This window comes from Myotis nattereri (assembly GCF_964212035.1).
Source record: "Myotis nattereri genome assembly, chromosome: 12".
Taxonomy (NCBI): domain Eukaryota; kingdom Metazoa; phylum Chordata; class Mammalia; order Chiroptera; family Vespertilionidae; genus Myotis; species Myotis nattereri.
The window spans coordinates 49,295,776-49,315,628 of NC_138087.1; the positions used below are offsets into that span (position 1 = coordinate 49,295,776).

The 19,853-nt window shown below is 39.0% G+C and overlaps 1 long non-coding RNA gene across 1 annotated transcript in view; it reads right to left on the reverse strand.

Annotated features, from left to right (window-relative positions):
* Positions 1 to 681: 681 nt before the first annotated feature.
* Positions 682 to 19,853, reverse strand: part of LOC308528564 — a 36,893-nt gene continuing 17,721 nt past the window's right edge. The window contains exon 3 of the long non-coding RNA XR_013996712.1: positions 682 to 750. This is a non-coding gene — a long non-coding RNA (uncharacterized lncRNA). The remainder of the gene's footprint in view (positions 751 to 19,853) is intronic.

Below are 19,853 nucleotides of genomic sequence, written 5' to 3' on the forward strand. Positions count from 1 at the left end.
CCAAATTATATCAGCAGGATTCTTTATGAAAACAAGGCTCCATTTTAAAAGACTAAACTTCACTAAAACTTGAAGTTGACTTTAGAGAAAGTGCTTATTTTAAAACACTCTATGTGGAAACATTTCACTTTGAGAGGCATGATTAGAGGACCCTTGATAAAGCACTGATCATTGTAATGGTTATCTCACATTATGGCTTGTAGCAAAGAATGAAAAATGAAGCAACAGCACTGGTACTGAAGACTTCCCTCCCCATGAGCCGTGCCATCTGCAACTTTGAAGCAGGCCATGGAGGAGCTGGCAGTGGCATCACTTCCCTTACACAGACAACTGAGGTTAGAGAAGGTCAATTGTGATATCAGAATGGATATTCAAAAATGTCTGGTTTTCTCTTTCCTTCCAGAAATATAGTAAAATTGCAATTTCTCATTCCATGGAAGTTATTGCTTTGACCATGATATGTAATCAGTTGCTTTACAATCCAGTACATGCTTCACCACGTCCTCTTTCCTTGCCTCCCCAGACAGCGCCTGCTCTTCCGGCCTGGGCTCTGGACTGAGCACGACAAATGGCAAGGTAATTTTGGGTGCGTTACCTTGAAGCTCCCTGTATAAGGGCCATCACACCCACGTCTGTGGCCCCAGACCAACTTATGTCCACTGCTGTCAATCTGCTGCAAAGGGCCCCTGCGTGGAGCAGGACCTTGTCTCCCATAAGCCCAGGGCCACTGCAGCTGGTCACATTCAGCTCCTGGTGATTAATACCAAGTGAGAATTCATTAGAAAGGTTTCAGAATCCCTTCAGAACAGGCCATGATCAGGAGATTTTAGCAACTAAGAGAGAGGATTAGGGAGTAAGCAATCACCTTAGAAGCTGAGATGTAAACAGCTCAGAAAGAAGGAAGAAGAACATGACGAAAGCAACTAAAACTAGCATGTTCCTGTTTGGGCCAGCCCATCTTCCTTCAGGCCTGTTCACTGAGCCTGCCACAGCTTCCTTCTGATGGCAGGGGATTACACTAGTGGAGAGGAGTAACTCAAGAGCCGTTGTAGGATTAAAGGAGCTCACCCAAACAACCAACAATTACATAGCCATTAATATGTATTTTTATGAAGAGCTTTTAATTGAGAAAACCAAGGCTTAAGGGAAAATGATGACTACAAGATGTTTTATATATTTTAAAATCTCCATTATGTTCTTTAAATATTGTTTTAAAATGCTTTTTAATAAATATGTATTAACTTTGTAGCCTGAAAAAATATTCTTTTCCAGCAAGGCAAAACTGATTTATAGTGGGAAAATTCAGAACAGTGATTAGCTCTGGAGGATGGTAGTGTGGTGATTAAGTGAGAAGAGGCATGAGGCAACTTTCTGGGGGTGGGGGGGGTAATGTTCTATATCTGGATAGGGGTGGGTTACATAAGTGTACACATTTGTCAAAACCCCATAAGTAGTGCATTTACAATACGTGCATTCATTATATATAAGAACTGTAATGATACACATACTAAACTATTTAGGAATGAAGTATACCAGATACCTATAACTTACTTCAAAATTATTTTTTTAAAAAGATGGATTGATGGACAATAGAGGAATGGATAGATAGATTTGTGATAAAGTGACTATACTATCACTTAATTGTAAAGCCAAGATGGCATTTGTGTTAACTGTATAATTTCTTCAACTTTTATTTTAAACTTTTCACTAAAAAGTGTTGGAAACTCCAGCCAAGACCTCGGTCTGGTCTACCTTCAATCCACATTGAATCTGGGAGCACATTAGAATTGCATTACCAATACAGACTGGCAGAAGTGGGAGATGCTGGTTTGCCTGCCTAGATTCTAAAACAGATATTTAGATATAAGTGCTCTTTTCATTAGAAAGTTATTCATCCATTGGATATGTCACTCTATTATTTCTTTTTGAGCTGGGTTGGACTTCTTGAATCCTTAGAATCTAGTCAGTTTTGGACCTCATCCTCTGTAATGGCAGCCTTACTGATACTGCAGGAAGTATCAGTATGTCCCCTCACATGCATGACAGGAGCTACTCCCATTTTATGTAAAAAAGATCACAGATGCCGGGCCAGCATGTTCAGTGGTTGAGCGTCAACCTCTGAACCAAGAGGTCATGGTTCAATTCCCCATCAGGGCACATGCCTGGGTTGCAGGCTTGATCCCCAGTGTGGGGTGTGCAGGAGGCAGAAGATCGATGATTCTCTCTCATCTCCCTTGCCTCTCCCTTCCTCTCTGAAATCAATAAAAATATATTTTTTAAAAGATCATAGAAATCAATCATTCTAGGCTAGAAGTTAGTTCTCCCAGACAATAGGAATTTTCTGCCAATAGAACCTGAATGTTTTGAGAGGCTAAGTTAAAACTGAATTATCTGAAATCACAGTGACCTTGGAGTCTCCTCCCATGCCTCTGATCCATCCTTTGATTGCCCACTCCCATTCCTGCTTCAAAGACACGAAAGGTTGAAGTTGGTGCATTGCACCTAGAGCTTCACACTTACTCTGGGAGGACTCCCAGTGACTGCCTGCGGTCCCGGATAGCAGCACTCTGCTTTCTAGAACTCAAATAGCCAACACTGGCAGGCATTCCCTGTTCACTATGAACACCAAAAGTATCATGTTCAATGTTATTCTAATTAAAGATTATAAAAATTAATTTTGTTTTGATATTTCATGCTTTTTTATTTAATGACATCTGGATATATCCTGAAGCACCAAAGAAACAGGCATGGATTCAAGTCCTTCCTATTAGTTTACAGAAGGGTTTGGCCCTTTTTGTGCTCTGGACTCCTTTGGTGAGCTTATGGTGAACCTGGGTCAGAATAATGTTTGTAAAAGAATAAAATATAATATATAGGGTTGCAAAGGAAACCAATTACATTGAAATAGTTATCAAAATTTTTAAAATCGTGTGATATAGTAACATATTTGCTTCTTTATTAATATGTTATAGGATATGATCTATTTGCTGGTCTATAGCTGTCATAGTTTTGAAGTAGTGATAGACATAAACTACAAGTTGAGATTCTGCAACTACTTTAATGTGAAATGAAAGTAAGTATGCTTTCTAGTGGTGACTAAGTCACAGGTATTGCTAAGACTAGATGACTGGCTGCCTACAGTCATTGTAGAAGGAGATGCTGAATTTCTGCAGGGTAAAAGTGAAAATAAACACATGAATGTTTTTTTCCTTCCAAGTTCACAAACCCCTTGCAGGAAAAAAATGAAATGAGAGATGGAAATAAGAAAGAAAGCTTCAGAGCTTCTAGCTGACAGTTTATCTATCCTTCTGTTAGGACAAGCTGGGAAAGGAAAAGTGAGGAAAACAAAAGAGATAGAGAGAGAACAGTACTGGCAAAACAAATGAAAGTGTAGTATATGCATGTGCTGGCAGTAAGAATCGAGAAAGAAAAGGCAGGAACAAAAATGAGATGAGAGAGGAGAGACTAAAATGAGAAAGCTTCATTTCCAAGGCTCCACAGGTGGGGTTAGTTACAGTGGTGTCCTGATCCGGGTGTGACCGCTTTCACAGGCAACTCTTTGTCTCAGCTCCTTTGTCTACCAGCAGCCCTGAAACAGGATACTAACAGCAAGGATGTAGGAAACCTGGCAAGTCTACCAAGATGCATACTCCAAAGCCTACAATAACCACTGACGCATAGCAACGAATTTAGAGATGATTTTCCTAATTTTTAATTAATTTCAACAAAAACCAAACCTGTTTGTGATGGCCAATATTTCCCATGGTATTTGTTAGATGAGCTGACATTTGCTCCTATTAATCTGAAACTCAAAGAATAATAGGGCCAAGAAATAAAGTGCCAAAGGGGATTTTTTTGCAAAAACTAATAAAATTATTTCCAACACTTCCAACTTTCCTACTCTATAATGTACATTGCTTCAAATTCAAATATTTTGTTACTAATCGTGGACTATTTCTAAGAGAAGAGATGCCTGCCCTCTTCTCTCTTAAGCCTACAGTTCACACAAGAGTGAGACATTAAATGGGAGTGTGTTCATTGTTTTTAGAATGTGTGTCTCCACCTTAGCCAAGTTTTGAGGGCTATATCAACAAGCTCTCCATTTCTGAGGGGATGATTTTAGTGCGATGAGCTAGCTTTTATCTAATCCCAGCTTCTGAATGTTGAAAATCTAGTAAACAGTGTTTGAAAGAGGCACCTCCTGCTGGGTGACACTGTTCGTAACCTAGGTCTTTTGGATAAATTATTGCCTATAAATCTAAGAAGCCCTTCCTTTCCTCTAATAACCCATCTCATAATCTTTCTCCTTTCTTTTTGTTTATTCACATTTTACTTACATTGAAATAAACTGTACAAAATTGACTTTCTTCACCAAAAATTACAGCAATATTTTCTGTATTATTCCTAGATAAACTACAAAACACATTTTTGTAGGTTTTCCAGGTTTTGCTTATAAATCAAGATGAGGCAGTAGATATAGTCATGGACAAAGACAGAATAAAACAGACAAATCTGTTGTCAGTATCCATGGTCATGGTCTCTGATCCTGTCTTGACCATGAAACAGAAGTGGTTGACATATATGTGCTAAAAAGCTTATGAAGATATAAGCTCAACAAAGAAATGTAAACAGCAACATCCAGATGTGGAACAATGGCAGGTTCTTCCTTCAATGTTTAACAGTAATTTGTTTCTTTAAGATCATCAAATAAAGACAAAATCTACACTGAAATCCTTGTTTGGCAAGCTCACATTTCTTTCACTATCTAGTAATTCCCTTAACTGTCCATTACAGATTTTTAATAGTATACTTAAAACTCCTACTATTCAAAGGTTAGTCATGAGCTTCATTGTAAAATTTTTATTCCTTCCTCCCACACCACTCTTTCTCCTTTCTGTATGCAAAAATAAACTGATTTTCTCCATGCTATTTAACTTAAATAAGCACTTTTTTATTCCTAACAATGGTATGTATTAATTTGGGATGTCCCAGAAGTAGACCCTGGGATGAGAATTTGAGTATTGGGGCTCAGGTAACATCAGTAGCTTATTAATATGTCTCTCAAAGCTTGGCAGCACTGCCAGGAAGCCGTTCAGTTTGATAAGAACCCACCTTATTTGGAGAAGATTCTCTAGGCCATTCTGGATTGTAGTAGATCACTTCTGAACCTTCTCTAGACTAGTCTAGACATATAAATTCCAAGAATTTTTACATAACCTCTTTCAATTATTGACAGTGATGTAGAATGTCAGAGTTTTAACCCTCTTACGTCATAAAAACTAAACATCTAGAGGGTACCCGTAGGATATAGGTACCTTTGAGCGTAGTTATGCCAAATAATCTCTTTGTGAATTACATTCTGGATGCCTTCAGAATTTATGGTGACAGATCTGTATTGACCAGTCTGTCTTTCTCCTTAGAATCAGCTCTGATGATAATTGTCTAAAGCAGGGATGGAGAACCTTCTTTCCAGCAAATGCCATTTTGATATTTACAATATCATTCACGGGCCATATAAAATTATCAACTTAAAATTAGCCTACTATATTTGGTCAAACATTTAATTAACTCACCCCTAATGCCTTGGCAGAGCCAGTCCAAATGATTTTGTGGGCCTTAATGGCCCGTAGGAAGGATGTTCTCCACTCCTGGCCTAAAGCAACATTCACAAAGTACGTTTCACAAAACCAATGTTAAATACATTCCATGGAGAGAAGAGACTTCTGTGATAGAATGTACTTTCCAAAGATGGTAGCAACAATATCTCCAGACTACATGCTCTTATGGAATTTTGCTACTTCTTCCTCCAGATGTGGGAATTGAATTCCCCTGCTCTTGTGATCTTATGACTGACTCACTTGTAAGTAACAGGATGCAGTGGAAGCAATGCCGCATAATTTCCAAGGTTAAGTCGTAAAGTCATATTGTGAGTTGAAACACTCGCATTGAAAGTCTGAGCTACCATGTAACAGTTTTACTGCCCCAAGGTAGCCATGTTGTGAGGAAGCCCAATCTAGCCTACATGGAGAGACCACAAAAAGAAGCCTGAAGGTGACATGAAGAGAGATGCCCAGCCAGTCGCCAGCTGCTCTCATCACCTGCTTTTCTAGCACCAGCCACCACCAAGACAGAACTACCCAGGTGAGTCCTTTCCAAATTTCTGACCCACAGAAACAATGAGAGATAAAGAAATGATTATTGTTTTCATCCTCTAAATTCTGGGGCAATTTGTTTCACAGCAATAGTACAAGGAAGTTCCATAACAAAAACTGGGCAAAACCAGGTTCAACTAAAATCTTTAGGCTTTTGTTTTCCCCTAAAGATTTCTCAGAGCCTTCATATGCTAATAAGGCCAGCATTTAGTATGCAGTATTCCCTCATTTATTTCAACAAGAAACCACTTTAATAGCTACTCTCAAGGGATAACTTTCAGAAATGCTGATCTAATATGGTGCTCTCTTCTCATTTTTAGCTTTCCCTTTTCCTCAATGATGTGAACTACAGATAATAATTTTACTTCACCACGATCATAATTTGAAGAATAAACAAACAGTCATTGGCCAGCCCAGAAAGAGTCACTGCTTGGTAACAAGTGTGTGTGACCTAAACTCATTCCATCAGTATCAGAGAACAAACAGAATAAACACTGAATGTCACTATTTGCTGTGCCAATAATAGCTCCAGGATGTGCCATTCTTCCAATGGTTTGAAAAACATTTCAATGCACTGAAATTTTCATAACTCTCTGGATCTTCTGACTATCACAGTATGAAACTGAAAAGCTCTAAAAAATTGATGAGAGACAGAGAGAGAGGGGGAGAAAGAATGGGGTGGGGCTGAGAGTGAAAGAGTCCCTAATCTCTTTGAGAAGAATAAAATAATTATGCAGAAAATTCCACTCCAGTATAATATCACTTCCCTATCTGGCTTTAAAATAGAGTGCTTCTCCTGTTCAGAAAATTCTGGAAGGCCAGGAATGAGGATTAAACAGCTAGTGATTGGGAAATTTGCCCACTTTGTAAGGGTTGAAAAATTAGAAAGACAGTATTGAGAACTTTAAAAATAGTTCATATTTCTAACCAAATATCTGAAATGAGAACTAAGGTAAAGAGATCAAAACTTAGTAAATATATAACAAGGGAGTATCACTTACTGATTTCATTAAAGAATAGGAGGGAGGAGTCACTCTTCTGATGCCCAATTACTCACTGTATGCCTATCAGTGTGTGACATTGGATTACCTAATCCATGACTCAGTTTCTCCATGAATAAATTGCCACTCAGCTTCTATCCCTTTAACCTGACAAACTCTAAATATGGAGTCAGACTAAGGTGTGGCCCATGAGGCACTCCCCTTGGGTGTAAATTTAAGAGGATGTTCAAAATCTCAGTTATTAAGATATATATTATTTAATGCAATATTTTTAAAAATAAAAATTATTGCAAACAAAATCTATGATGAAAATAAATGTCAAAACTTTCAATAAAAACAGGATCAATGTACCTGATTTTTCTTTTTGCCTCAGGTTCAAATATAGCTCAGCATGGCCTTCTTACAGAGCCCCAAAAGTCACATAATTTGAATTCCATCAACACATCACATGATAGTTGTTACAGATAACAAATCAATGCTTACATTGATCTAGGTACCTCCATGCAATTCTGAAACTTTCTTTTGTATGTAGATCATATTATTTATTTAAACAACTACTTCCAGACTTTGCAATAGTCAAAGTTTTGATAGCCAACTTCAACAGACATAATTATAGATGAGATACACATAGAGATATATCTATAGATGGAGCTATAAATCCCAAATATACTGAAACTGATTTTTTTCATCACGCACGGGCATTCTCATCCCTCTGCCCTCCCTTCCTATTCTCAGTCACCTGATCAGCAGAAGTGGTTTACTCTACTTTCACAGGTCAGTGTAAGATGAACACAGAAGATAGGAACTCCACAACTTACACAGAGAAACCCTGTGAAGAACAGAGTCCACACCTCTTCCCAACAACTCTATCATTTGGGTCAAAGTATTAGGAGCAGATTTTTTCCTCCAACAAAGAATTTGTTCCTCTTTAATCACAGTAGCTTCTATATGTAGCATATGAGACAGGGTCTGTTATTCAGTTTAAAAACAAAGATGGTACCCAAATGAATCAAATGCCCATTGCAATAGCCCTGTGGCCCAAAGATTGGGACTCAGGGTTGTTTATTTTAATAACTCTCTATTATTCTAATCATTAAAGTAACATATGTTCATTATTGATCAGTAAATGAAAGAAGAAAGTAAAAGCCTCCTACGATGGGATTATAAAATGGTGTAGCTGCTTTGGAAAACAGTCTGGCAGTTCCTTAAAATGTCAATTATAGAGTTACCATCTGACCAAGAAATTCCATTTCTAAGTATATATTGAAAAGATATGAAAGCATATGTCCACACAAAAACTTGTAAACAAATTTTCATAGCAGAATTATTCTTATAAGTCAAAAGATAGAAACAACCCAAATGTCCATCAACTGATGAATGGGTAACATAAATATGATATATGCATATAAGGTAATATGTTTTGGCAATAAAAGTAACAATATATGCTGTAACCTGGATGAATCTTGATGCAAGCCAGACAGACAAAAATTGTATATTATATGAAATGTCTTGAAGAGGCAAATCCATAGAGCCAGAAAGTAGATTAGTGACTGTTAAGGGCTGGGGGAAGGAGAAATAGGGAGCGACTGCTAATGGGTACAAAGTTTCTCTTGGGGGTAAGGAAGGTGTCCTAAAATTAGATAGCAGTGGTGATTGCAGAACTTAGTGAATATACTAAAACCTACTGAATTGTACACTTCCAAGGGGAGAATTTAATGGTTTTTAAATTGTGTCTCAGTTCTTTCTTTAAAAGCTACCCATAAATCCAAGACATAAAAATAAGTAGTTAATATTGTCAATGTTGCAAATTATCTGCTAATGGGTATCCACCAGTCAGTCCACTCAAAAATGGTTCTATCTGTTGTTAATGCAGCTAAAACATGAATGCCTCTAAGCTATATGCAGAATCATTTGCTTTGTGCTTAACATTCACGCTAAGGTAGACAATGCTTCCAGAACATTTCTTCCAAGCTTCCCCTCGGCCCTAAGGCGAAACTGCATTTCCTGCTCTCTTGTAAATATTCATTAGTAAGTCTATTGGTTAATAAGTAATTATTATAACTTCCCTGGAAGAACAACAGGTTACTAAGTTCATAGGTATGTGTGTGTGTGTGTGTTTGTGTGTGCATACATATATAATATATAATTGAGAGACAACTTTATATATTTCAATTAAAGCTCTAATTTTAAAAGATATATATAAAAACAATATTAGCAAGACCATAAGTCCACCACACTCATAAAATTGCTTTTATTTCTGCATATATGCAAATTGCCTTCTATATGCTTAGAGAATTTTTATTGTTGAAATCTGAATATAACAATAATAATACACATTATATTTATACTGAATAAACAGTTTCCATGTATCTTTAGAATTAATATCATTTGTGTGGTTTCATGGTTTCATAACATACCCTTGTGCCAAGTGAAAATGCATATAACCTATCCCTCTAATATTAAATATTATAAGTAAAGTTATACTGAACAGCTTTAATGTAGAAATATATATTGAATATGGAAATATTAAAATAAATTTAATATGCATATATAAAATATTTAATCTTGGGTACTTCACATTTAAATTTCTGCCTGAGAAATTATGTTCTCTTATTGTAAATTACCATATTACCTCCCAAAAGTTAATCAATTTATAGAGCCACTAAATATCACTGATACTTATATTTTAAATGATTTTAGTTGGCATATTTTAGTTGTTTATTTTATAGTAGAGGCCCAGTGGACTGGGGAGGGGGTGCCTCAGCCTGGCCTGTGCCCTCTCACAGTCCAGGACCCCTCGAGGGATGTTTGCCTGTTGGCTTAGGCCCAATCCCCCCAGGGGCAGCTCCTGCATTGAACATCTGCCCCCTGATGGTCTGTGCGCATCATAGCAACAAGTCATTCTGGTCATTCTGCTGTAATGGTTGCTTAGGCTTTTATTATATAGACGAGAGGCTCGGTGCATGAAATTCATGCATGGGAGGGGGGTCCCTCAGCCCAGCCTGCACCATCTCAGATCTGGGACTGCTGGCTCCTAATCGCTCACCTGCCTGCCTGCCTGATCGCCCCTAACCACCTCTGCCTCAGCCCCCAACACCACTGTTTCATCAGGAAGGTTGTCCAGAAGGACATCCATAATGACATCCAGAAGGTCGTTTGGCTGTCTGGTCTAATTAGCATATTATGCTTTTATTATTATAGATATTCCTGCAGCAATGAGCTTTTATAAGTTCACTTTCTATTTGTTTCCTCTTAATTATTCATTCAATATTTATTATATACCTATTATGAGTGAAATACAAGAAAATGTCCCTGTCCTCATGGAGCTTACAGACTAAGTGAAATGCATTAATATCCTCTTTTTCATTTATCTTTTAAAGTTTGGCTGTCTTCTTTATAAATATGAATTTTCAAAAATACTATATATATCAGCCCCTTTGGGGTTTTTGAATGGTATAGAAATTTTAAATATGTATATTATTAAAGCTATCAATCATCCCCTTCATTTGTTTCTTTAAAAATGAAGTTATCCTTACATATATTGAATACATGTTCTAATCTTTGTCAACTTTTATTATAATTTGATTAGATGTTTATACTATTCTATATATATTTATTTTGAAACATGATGAAGCAAAGATTCATCTTAACTGAAACACTGTCCTGTTTCTAAAATACCCATATATAACAAGATTCCCTTAACCTCCTTAACACTCACGCTCACACACTCACACAGTTTTACATACACATCATCATTGCCTGATGTTGCTACTCTCTGTGGTATTCCTATTTTTACTGTAGCAAAACTCTGTTTGGGGAATTGTTGGCTTATGGACTAAACCTGATACACACATAACAAAAGAATATAGTCACCAGATGCAAAATGAATAAAGACAGTGAGTGTGTAATAAAGAAGATAGTCATAAAAACTGAGTAAATTGTAGTCAGGAGTAAAGAGTTGTGATATATTAATATTAAAAGTTATTCTAGAAAATGTTATTGCTGGGTCTGTCTTAAAATGAGATTTCCTGCCATAGAGGAATGTCATTTAGTCGACAGAAAAAAGGGCAATGGTGAATGTTGAGAGGGAAGGATAAAGAGCTACAGGCAGCAAGACAGTAACTCTCATGCTGGGAGTGAGGACAATAGCATGGTACAGATAAACATTGAAGCGCTTGCTGACTGAAGTCAGAAGTTGGGTGAGCTGGGGGAGGAGGCCACTGGAGATTGCTTTATCAGAAAGATACGGAAAAGCGAGAAAGTTATTTAAGCACAGTTTGGGGCCGGGCAGAGGGAGGAGGCTGAAAATCCAGTAACAACAGTGGAGCAGCCAGAAGGGATTTTTATATGCAAAGAGACTGAGAGCAATGAATGGAGAGCAGTAACTGCTAAGAGGCAGGGAGAGAGGGTGGAAGGGAGGGCAGGGATGGATGTAGGTCCAGCTGGCAACAAACTATTGTTTTCAAAAAAGGAAAGCAAAAGGTACTTTAAAAGACTGACTTTTTTGCTAGAGAATAATACAAAACTTGAACATTATCCTCAGAAGGAACTGACCTATTTTAAGATATAAATGCAGTTTAATTTTGTAACTGCACAGCATGAGAAATTAAGTAACAACTGCATGATGTGTCCAAGGCCACAGAATCGGTGTCAGTGGTACTTGTGTTAATCTGCTTTTTACAAGGCCATTAAAGCCTGCTGCATTGCTTGCCTACCTGTGTCCACCGGTCAGATAATCCCAGCAGGCTAGTTCCAGGTGGCACGATTGTTGAAACTGCCACCACTGTTTTCTAGACCTTTCCAGTTAAATGCCTTGCAATTCTTAGGCACACTGTAACCCATAAATTGAAATTGCCAATCATGAGGATGGTTCTCTAGAGAAAATATTAGAATAAGGAAGTAATTATACCGGGGAGGGGTCTAGAAAATAGATGTCAAGCAGCTAGGGTGATAAAAGCAGTCTTATCCTGAAAAATAATTCCAATTTATGTTTGACAGCATAACAATGCCCCAACTGGCAAACACAGGACTACACTGGCATCTGTTTGAGGGGTGTTCTACAACATATCTTCCACATCGATGGGAGCATTCATTTTCATTGAATCCTAAAGCATCAACATCTCGGCTCTCCTAGAGCAGGGCCAACCTTCGCAACCGTGGCTTCTTTACCCACAGTTCCCAACGCAGTCCTTGGTAATTCTCCTGGGAAGACAGCATTCCTTTCAGAAATCCCGCTGTGGAATTTTGTGACCTCTTGCTCTATCCCTGACCTCAAAAAACTGTCTGAATTTTTATGACATCACCTACAATACAGCAAATCCACTTCAAACACTTAGAAGCTTTTTTTAAAAAAAATAAAAATGTATCATTGATGTCATAAAAATGATAAGACTTATCTGTGGTTGCCACCTCCTTACTCTAACAGTCTCCTCCCAGATAAAAAGGGCATGAGTATTTGAACATGACATGGTACACAATTATTGACAGAGCAATCATTTGGTAACAGTCTCTGCTTTGGGGGGCAGGGGCCACAGATCACCAGGCCCTCGGAGAGTATGGAAATGATGATGCTGCGGAATTTTCCCAATTTGCCTCTTCTGAATGCTAATCCCAGCAGGAATGATTTGGGCTTCCTATGAGGGACACAGCACACCAGTTCCTCGGGCACCTTACTGACCAAAACAGCAGTATCTACATCACCTGGGAGCTTGTTAGAATTGCAGAATCTGCATTTTAACAGGATCTCCAGGGGTTCATTTGCACATTAAGGTGTTAGAAACACTGTACATTGAGATTCGCTGATCTAGCACACACTCCTCCAAGATAGTTCTTTGTATACAAACTAGAGCAGAAAATTTATTTTTCAAGGTTTAGACAAAAAATCTTAAGGGTCATCAAAAAAAATCCCCTCTGAACATGAAAACGTTTCTTTCGTTTAGCCAATATTTGGATAATTTTAGTATAGGGTAGCAGGTTGCTAATTTTCCCCTCCCAGTTTAAAATACCAATGTAGTGGGAAACTTACAAGAGCAATAGAAACTAAGAATATAAATGAGTGATGTCAGTGAATTTTTAAATCAGTCATCCTGAGTCATATTGAGAAATGATGGCCAGTGAGCTCACATATGGGTCTCTGAAAGAGAGCAAGACAGCCATAAAAATCCAACATCGTATTAGAGATCCAGTTCCTGAAGGATCTTCCTCTCTGAGGAAATTCTCCCCTGAGAATTCTTTGGTGCTTCATTGCCGGGCTGCCTTTGGAGCCTAAAATGCACAATAACCGAACTTGGCTAGGAGCTCATAGGCCCCGCAATGATGTATGGCACACTGTGGTGTCAAGTCTTCAGTGGGTGGGGGCAGAAAGAGGAAGCAATCCTCTTTGGAGACTGGGCTTAACCATGCTCCACTTCCAACAAAGCAAGCGCGACATGCTGACTCAAAGCTGTCAGTAATAAATACACTGGCTCATAGTTAGAACACCAGGTAAAATGGAAACCAGTAGTCCTATCTCAATAAAATATTGTTGAACTGGATAAATATCTTCTGGACATTAGAAACTTAAATGCTAGGGACTCCTACATCTGTTTGACCTCCAGCTTATATCCCAAGAAGAGAGTACTGATGGTTCCTTGGTGGACAGTGAGAGAAGCAAGATGGAATATGTGGGTCTTATCAGCTGGCTAACAGACAGAATCAACCTTCCCTATTCAAGTGGAGTAATCACAAAATTATATAACATGCAGCATTTGAAAATGGAAGGGTATTATTGCTCCAAAGATGTGAGAAAACGTATTCATATTAATACTGAGAAATCACATAAAGTTTCAGAAAGCACTTCCATTGCCAAGCAGCTAGAAGAAAATGCCTTTAGAAAAAGTTTAAACAGTGATGAAAATAGAACGGGGTGCAAGGCTGAAATAAAAAGGTAGACAAGGGCACAGGAGAAATGTAAAGAAACTAGTACTGCAATAACTGACTAAAATCCATCTCAACAGCAGTGCAGAGCTGGGGAAGCACCGCAGAAAACAGAACGAGTGTGGTCAGGAGCTAATTCAGAAACAGAATCCGTGGTATCCGGGTCTAACTGGAAAGCTCCATAAGAAAACAAAGACATGAGGTTTGGAAACAGCCCAAGGGTCCATCAGTAGGTGCATGGATAAAAAAGCTGTAGGACACTTATACAATGGAATACTATGCAGCTGTAAAAAAGAGGGATCTCTTACCCTTTGGGGCAGCATGGGTGGATCTGGACACTATTATGCTAAGTGAAATAAGCCAGTCAGAGAAAGGCAAGTATCATATGATCTCACTTATTTGTGCAACCTAATGAGCCAAATGAATTGACGAACAAAGTAAGACCCAAAGCACGGAGGCATGGAACCAACTGAGAAGAAAACAAAGACAATAAAATAAGATGAGATAGCAATCGATTACAGAGCACAAAGACCCAGTCAGCTGGCTATTGACATCATTGAGAGAGAAACCAGAAAAAAAAAGTTTTTGAATAAAACAGTTAAACGTTTTATGTCAAAAGGTGAGATTCCTAGCTATGGTGGTCAGCAAATCCTCTTCCCCAAAATAACTGTAAACAATAACCTGTGACACATTTACGCTTAAAAAAAAAACAGCTGAACTTCAGGTAAGAACAGTGAGAGTCTCAGGCATTCTTGCCTATGGCTGCCCGAACCACATAACACCCCCTCCAGCTCAGTAAGCCCCAGGGCTTCTGTCAGGCCAAGGGCAGGCTATGCTTCTGAGGAAGGGGCTTCACCCTATTTGGAATAGTGGTGACACCCACGCCCAGTGACTTGGTGGAAGTGATGTCTCCATGATGAGTGAATAGAGAGGGCCAATAATTGCCCCAGGTTGAGGTCCTAGCATGAATATTAAGTGATTGTTAACGAACCTGACACTGTGCCCACAACATGATCTGTGCCTTTAATGGATGTGCGATCCCACAGTTGACAGCACACACACTCCTTTCAAGGAATAGATCTCAGAGCAACACAGAGGCTGAAGAACATCCTATCTGTGAAGGAAGAGGGGGAATGTATCAGCTGAGGGAAATTTCCACTGTGCTTTGAAGGATGGGTTGAGTGTTTCCAAGCAGCGCTAGGACTGGTAGTGGGTATATAGGACAGCATGAACCAGCACACACAGGTGTGAAAGCACACAGTACATCCAGGGAAAATGAGACAGCTGGTACACAAAAGGAAACAGCAATCAGAAATGAAGCATTCACCTGTTCACTAATGAATAACTGGATGACATTCATCAGTCACTTTCTTATAATATTCAGCATGGAGGAGAAGGAAAAACAGGGCTCAGAGTGAGAGGAAGCGAATCCTACCTTCCATGTAAAGTCACTTATTCAATTATGTACTCTCGATTATAATCACAAGGGATAATCTGTTATGTCAACAAGCCCAACTCTCTTACATTTTATAAACACATAAACATAGCAGGTACAGATTTTTACACAAAATATTAGTATCATGGGTTTGATTCTCAGCAACATTCCAGTGTTAATTTCTGGTTAAAATTTATAAAATAAAATAAAAATTTAAATCATCTCAAACAATTTTGAGTCTACTTTGCTTAGCAATCTTTGGGGCTGACTCCTTAGTTTGCTAAAAATCCCCAACAGCCAGAATGATTGTCTGGAATGCAGACTGGATTCTTGTTCAAAATACAGGTGAGACAGAGTCCTATTTATGTATTTCACACGGACTACACAGCATATGGAAGAGGGTAATCAAACAGCTCACATCTCTGAGGTTCAGTCATACCATGGCATACTCTCAGTCAGAGTTGAGCCCCTAACTTCCATCCAGGATTACTACACCACTTGAGAGAATTTTGGATTAATTTTACTTGTAACATTTTAAAAATATAACTGTACTTTATTTTAAAATATGTATTCAATACTCTCATTTATTTTCTCATTTAGCTTAAGAGACCTTAGACCTTGAGATAAGTCTGCATTCTTCTTATATTCTTCCTACCTGGTAGGAACCAAAGTTCTTTCCAATATTAAAAAGACAGGTAATTGAATTCTCTCTCTTTTAAAACTGTCTCACCACAGCTTCTCAGATGGGTCTATTGACCGTGCCTCACATACTTTGATGTGCAATAAATAATAGACTTAAAGAAGATTATTAAGTATAATATTAAAAAGGATCTCAGGAACTTAAAAATACCCATAGTTTAATAAGATAGAAATAAGGTGGCCTTGGATTGGATAGTTCAGTTAATTTGAGCCTCATCCCAATATGCCAAGGTTGTGGGTTTGGTATCTGTTCCAGGCACATACAAGAAGCAAGCAGTGAATGCATAAATAAGTGGACTAACAAATCAATGTTTCTCTCTGTCTCTTTCTCTAAAAACAATAAGCAATTTAAAAAAAAGATAAAAATAAGGAAGGGAGAAAAGAATAGGCAGTAAAAAGGGACAGAAAAATAAAATGAGGTCAAACTTTAAGTTAGTTTACAAAATACAAGTCATCCTACGTCCTATTAAAGCGTTTAATTTCATAAATCTGATCTGGATTTCATAGCAACGAAGGCAGAAAAGAAAGCAGCATCGTACCTCCCATCGAGTAAACACAAGCAAGTTACTCAGAAGACTGATAACATCTGTAGGTCCAAGTTTTCTGAGAAATTTATTTCATGGGTCTTCATAAAAAGGATAATTTACAAAATAGCTATCAAAAGTGTTCTGTGTTAAAGTTTAACAATCCATGATATTTGAAATGGACAATTAAAGTGCTAAAAAAGCAGAGTTCCTGAAGGTGACATTCCTCAGGGAGCCCTATGCTGGCTCAGAAGTTAAGTCCTCAAAGACATCTATGTTTTCAGTTCATCTCTGTGGGCATCAGTGTGGAAAATTTGCAAAAGGGAGGATGATAGGCTGGTAGAATAGACTAAAGAATCCCTGAGGTCTTTCTAGGTCTGAGGAAATGTTTGTGATTCGTGATTACATTTTTACTGAGCCCCTACTATGTGCTGTTTCCCTGGCTTAAAAAGAAATTATAAACACACACGCACACGCATACACACACACACACACACACACACACACGAGACTGAGTATTTCATAATTTTGCCCTCCTGGAGAGTAGATTCGCTGCTATTTGCCTATTATTATAGCTGGAAAGAATCCAATATTTGCACACAATTGATCCATGAATGTCAACAGAGAGCAGACGCACTCTGTTCTCCTAATTTGTTAATCTCTGAACTCAGATGAAGGTTAGAAACTCTCATCAAATATTCAAAATGCTTTCTGACAGCTTCTGTCAGACTGACATTTTCAAACTAATATATGCATTTTCAAACTAATATGTGCATATGCTAAATAAGGTACTCAACACCCCAGTATTTTGGTGTTATTGTATTCAAACTCCCAAATATATTTTCTACCTTCAAAATCCCTTAACTGGAGATACAACTAAAATGTTGGGATTTTGAAAACTTGGTGCCAAAATTATTCAGAAAAGACAGAGCCCCCAACAGTTGGATAAGAATGAGGAAGTGAGACAAACAAAAAATTGACAATTTTAAAAGTAATTTTTAAAAGTAGTAATAATAGCATTTTCGAGGCATTTTACAAAAACATTATTCTCTGTACCTCCCAGATGTAAATATATATGTAAATATATCACATTTGTTTCATATGTGTGTGTGTTGTGTATTTCCCATATTTTGAGAGGAAATCTCTGTAAACCTGGCTTAGATATTTTGCAATCCCTTCTTTCTGCTTCAAAAGAAGAAAACTAGGTAATAAAATAAAAGCATATTCCAGATCATTTTTATAGTGGCAGGAGCCTGACATCCTATATAATAAAATCCTAATATACAAATTATCCCCTTGAGTGGACATTCGACCAGGAGTTCGGATGCTCGCTATGACATGCGCTGACCACCAGGGGTGGTGGGGAACACGGCAGGCATCAGTGAGGCAGCCCTAGCAGTGGGCAACAGTGGAGGCACTGCTAGCCCTGATGAGCCCCAATGAGAGTGGGACCACGGTAGGATGGTGGAGCAGGTGAGCCCTGCTGATCACCCTGCAGACGGAGACCAGCAGCAGCAGTGGGGGGCAGGGCTGCTGCCCAGCTCCCAGGTGCTGTGGGAGCCAGGCAGGCAGGAGAGGGGGGCGGAGGGCCGGGGGGGGGGAGGGTGGCCCCAATCAATTGTCCCACAGGCAGGACGGTGGGTGGAGCAGGTGAGGGGGCAGCGCCAGGCGGGGCTGTGGGGCTGCAAGACTGGTGGCACGAGCTGGGGCCCAATCTCTGTAGGCCACCCCGAGGGACCCCACCCATGCACAAATTTGTGCACTGGGCCCTAGTACGTCTATAAATGAGAGTACTTTGTGTGTGTTGCTTGGTGACCCAAATATTATGCACAGTGTTTTCTAAAGACATAAACAACTTTATTAAAACTTCAACAAAACAAAAGCGTACTCTTTCTTCATAAACCTGGTAGCTACATTTCTGAGAAATTCAGTATATATTAAAAGTGCGAAAATTACTTCAAGTGTATATGTAAAATATTAAGTTCTTTGCTCAGATCATTATAAAGTATTTTTTCATCTTCATGAAAGTCCAAACATTGAAATATCATGTAAGATATGTTATGGCTTGAACTGTAATTCCCAACATTTTATATTTTGAAGACCCATTCCCAGTGCCTCAGAATGCAACCTTATTTTGGGATAATTGCAGATGTAATTAGTTAGGATGAGATCAAACCAGTGTGGGTGGGTCCCTAATCCAGTGTGACTGGTGTCCTTATAAAAAGAGGAAATTTGGACACAGACATGCTCACAGGAAGAATGCCTTGAGGAGATGAAGGCAGAGATCAGGCACTTGGTGGTACTTTGTTACAACAGCCCCAGCACACTAATACAACCTGGGTGAGAGTGAGGCTTCTTAAAGGATATCTTTTTTAGGTCATTTTCACTTAAGACAAGTGAATGTAGTGTCCATTCAATCAACTACAGCTTTTATACAATCCCATGCAAAACAAACACCGTTTTATGGGGCGTGACGGGGATAGTAGGTAGACAGCCACTAGAACCTATGCCATACTATTCCTCACGGGGAGGAAAGGGTGATGTTATGCAGCCTGTACTAATACCTGAAGAACATCTCCACAGCGATGGAAAAGGCGCTGCAGCCCATGGTCTGTCACAGCCTGGCCGGCATGGTGGCAGCGGTGCAGAGTGAGAGAGCGCGGCTGGCGACAGGCCAGAGCCACCAGCCAGCCGTCCTCCAGGACACGGCAGTCTGAGATCTGGACGTGCTTCCCTAGGGTTAAAAATATAATAAATAAAGCCATCTGCGTGATCAAATATATATATTCTTACAAATCACAATAGTGCGGGGTGACATCGGGGAGTTAGAGAAGGTTCCCCAGGCAGACATTCACCCTGAGATGTGAAGGAGGGTGGGAAGTCATGTGGCAAAGGGGAGGGTGGCACCTGGGAAGAGGTTCTGAGGCAGGAGGCATCTTGGCACAGAGGAAATGACTACAGGCTGGAGTGATTGGCATTTAGACAGTGAGGGGGGGAGTGACCCAAGATGAAATGACGAGACAGGCAGGGGTCAAACTGTGTGCGGCCTCAAGCAGGCCACAGTGAGGGTTTGAACCCACTGGTGTTAAACAAGGATCAGACTTGAATTTTCTAAAAAGATCACTCT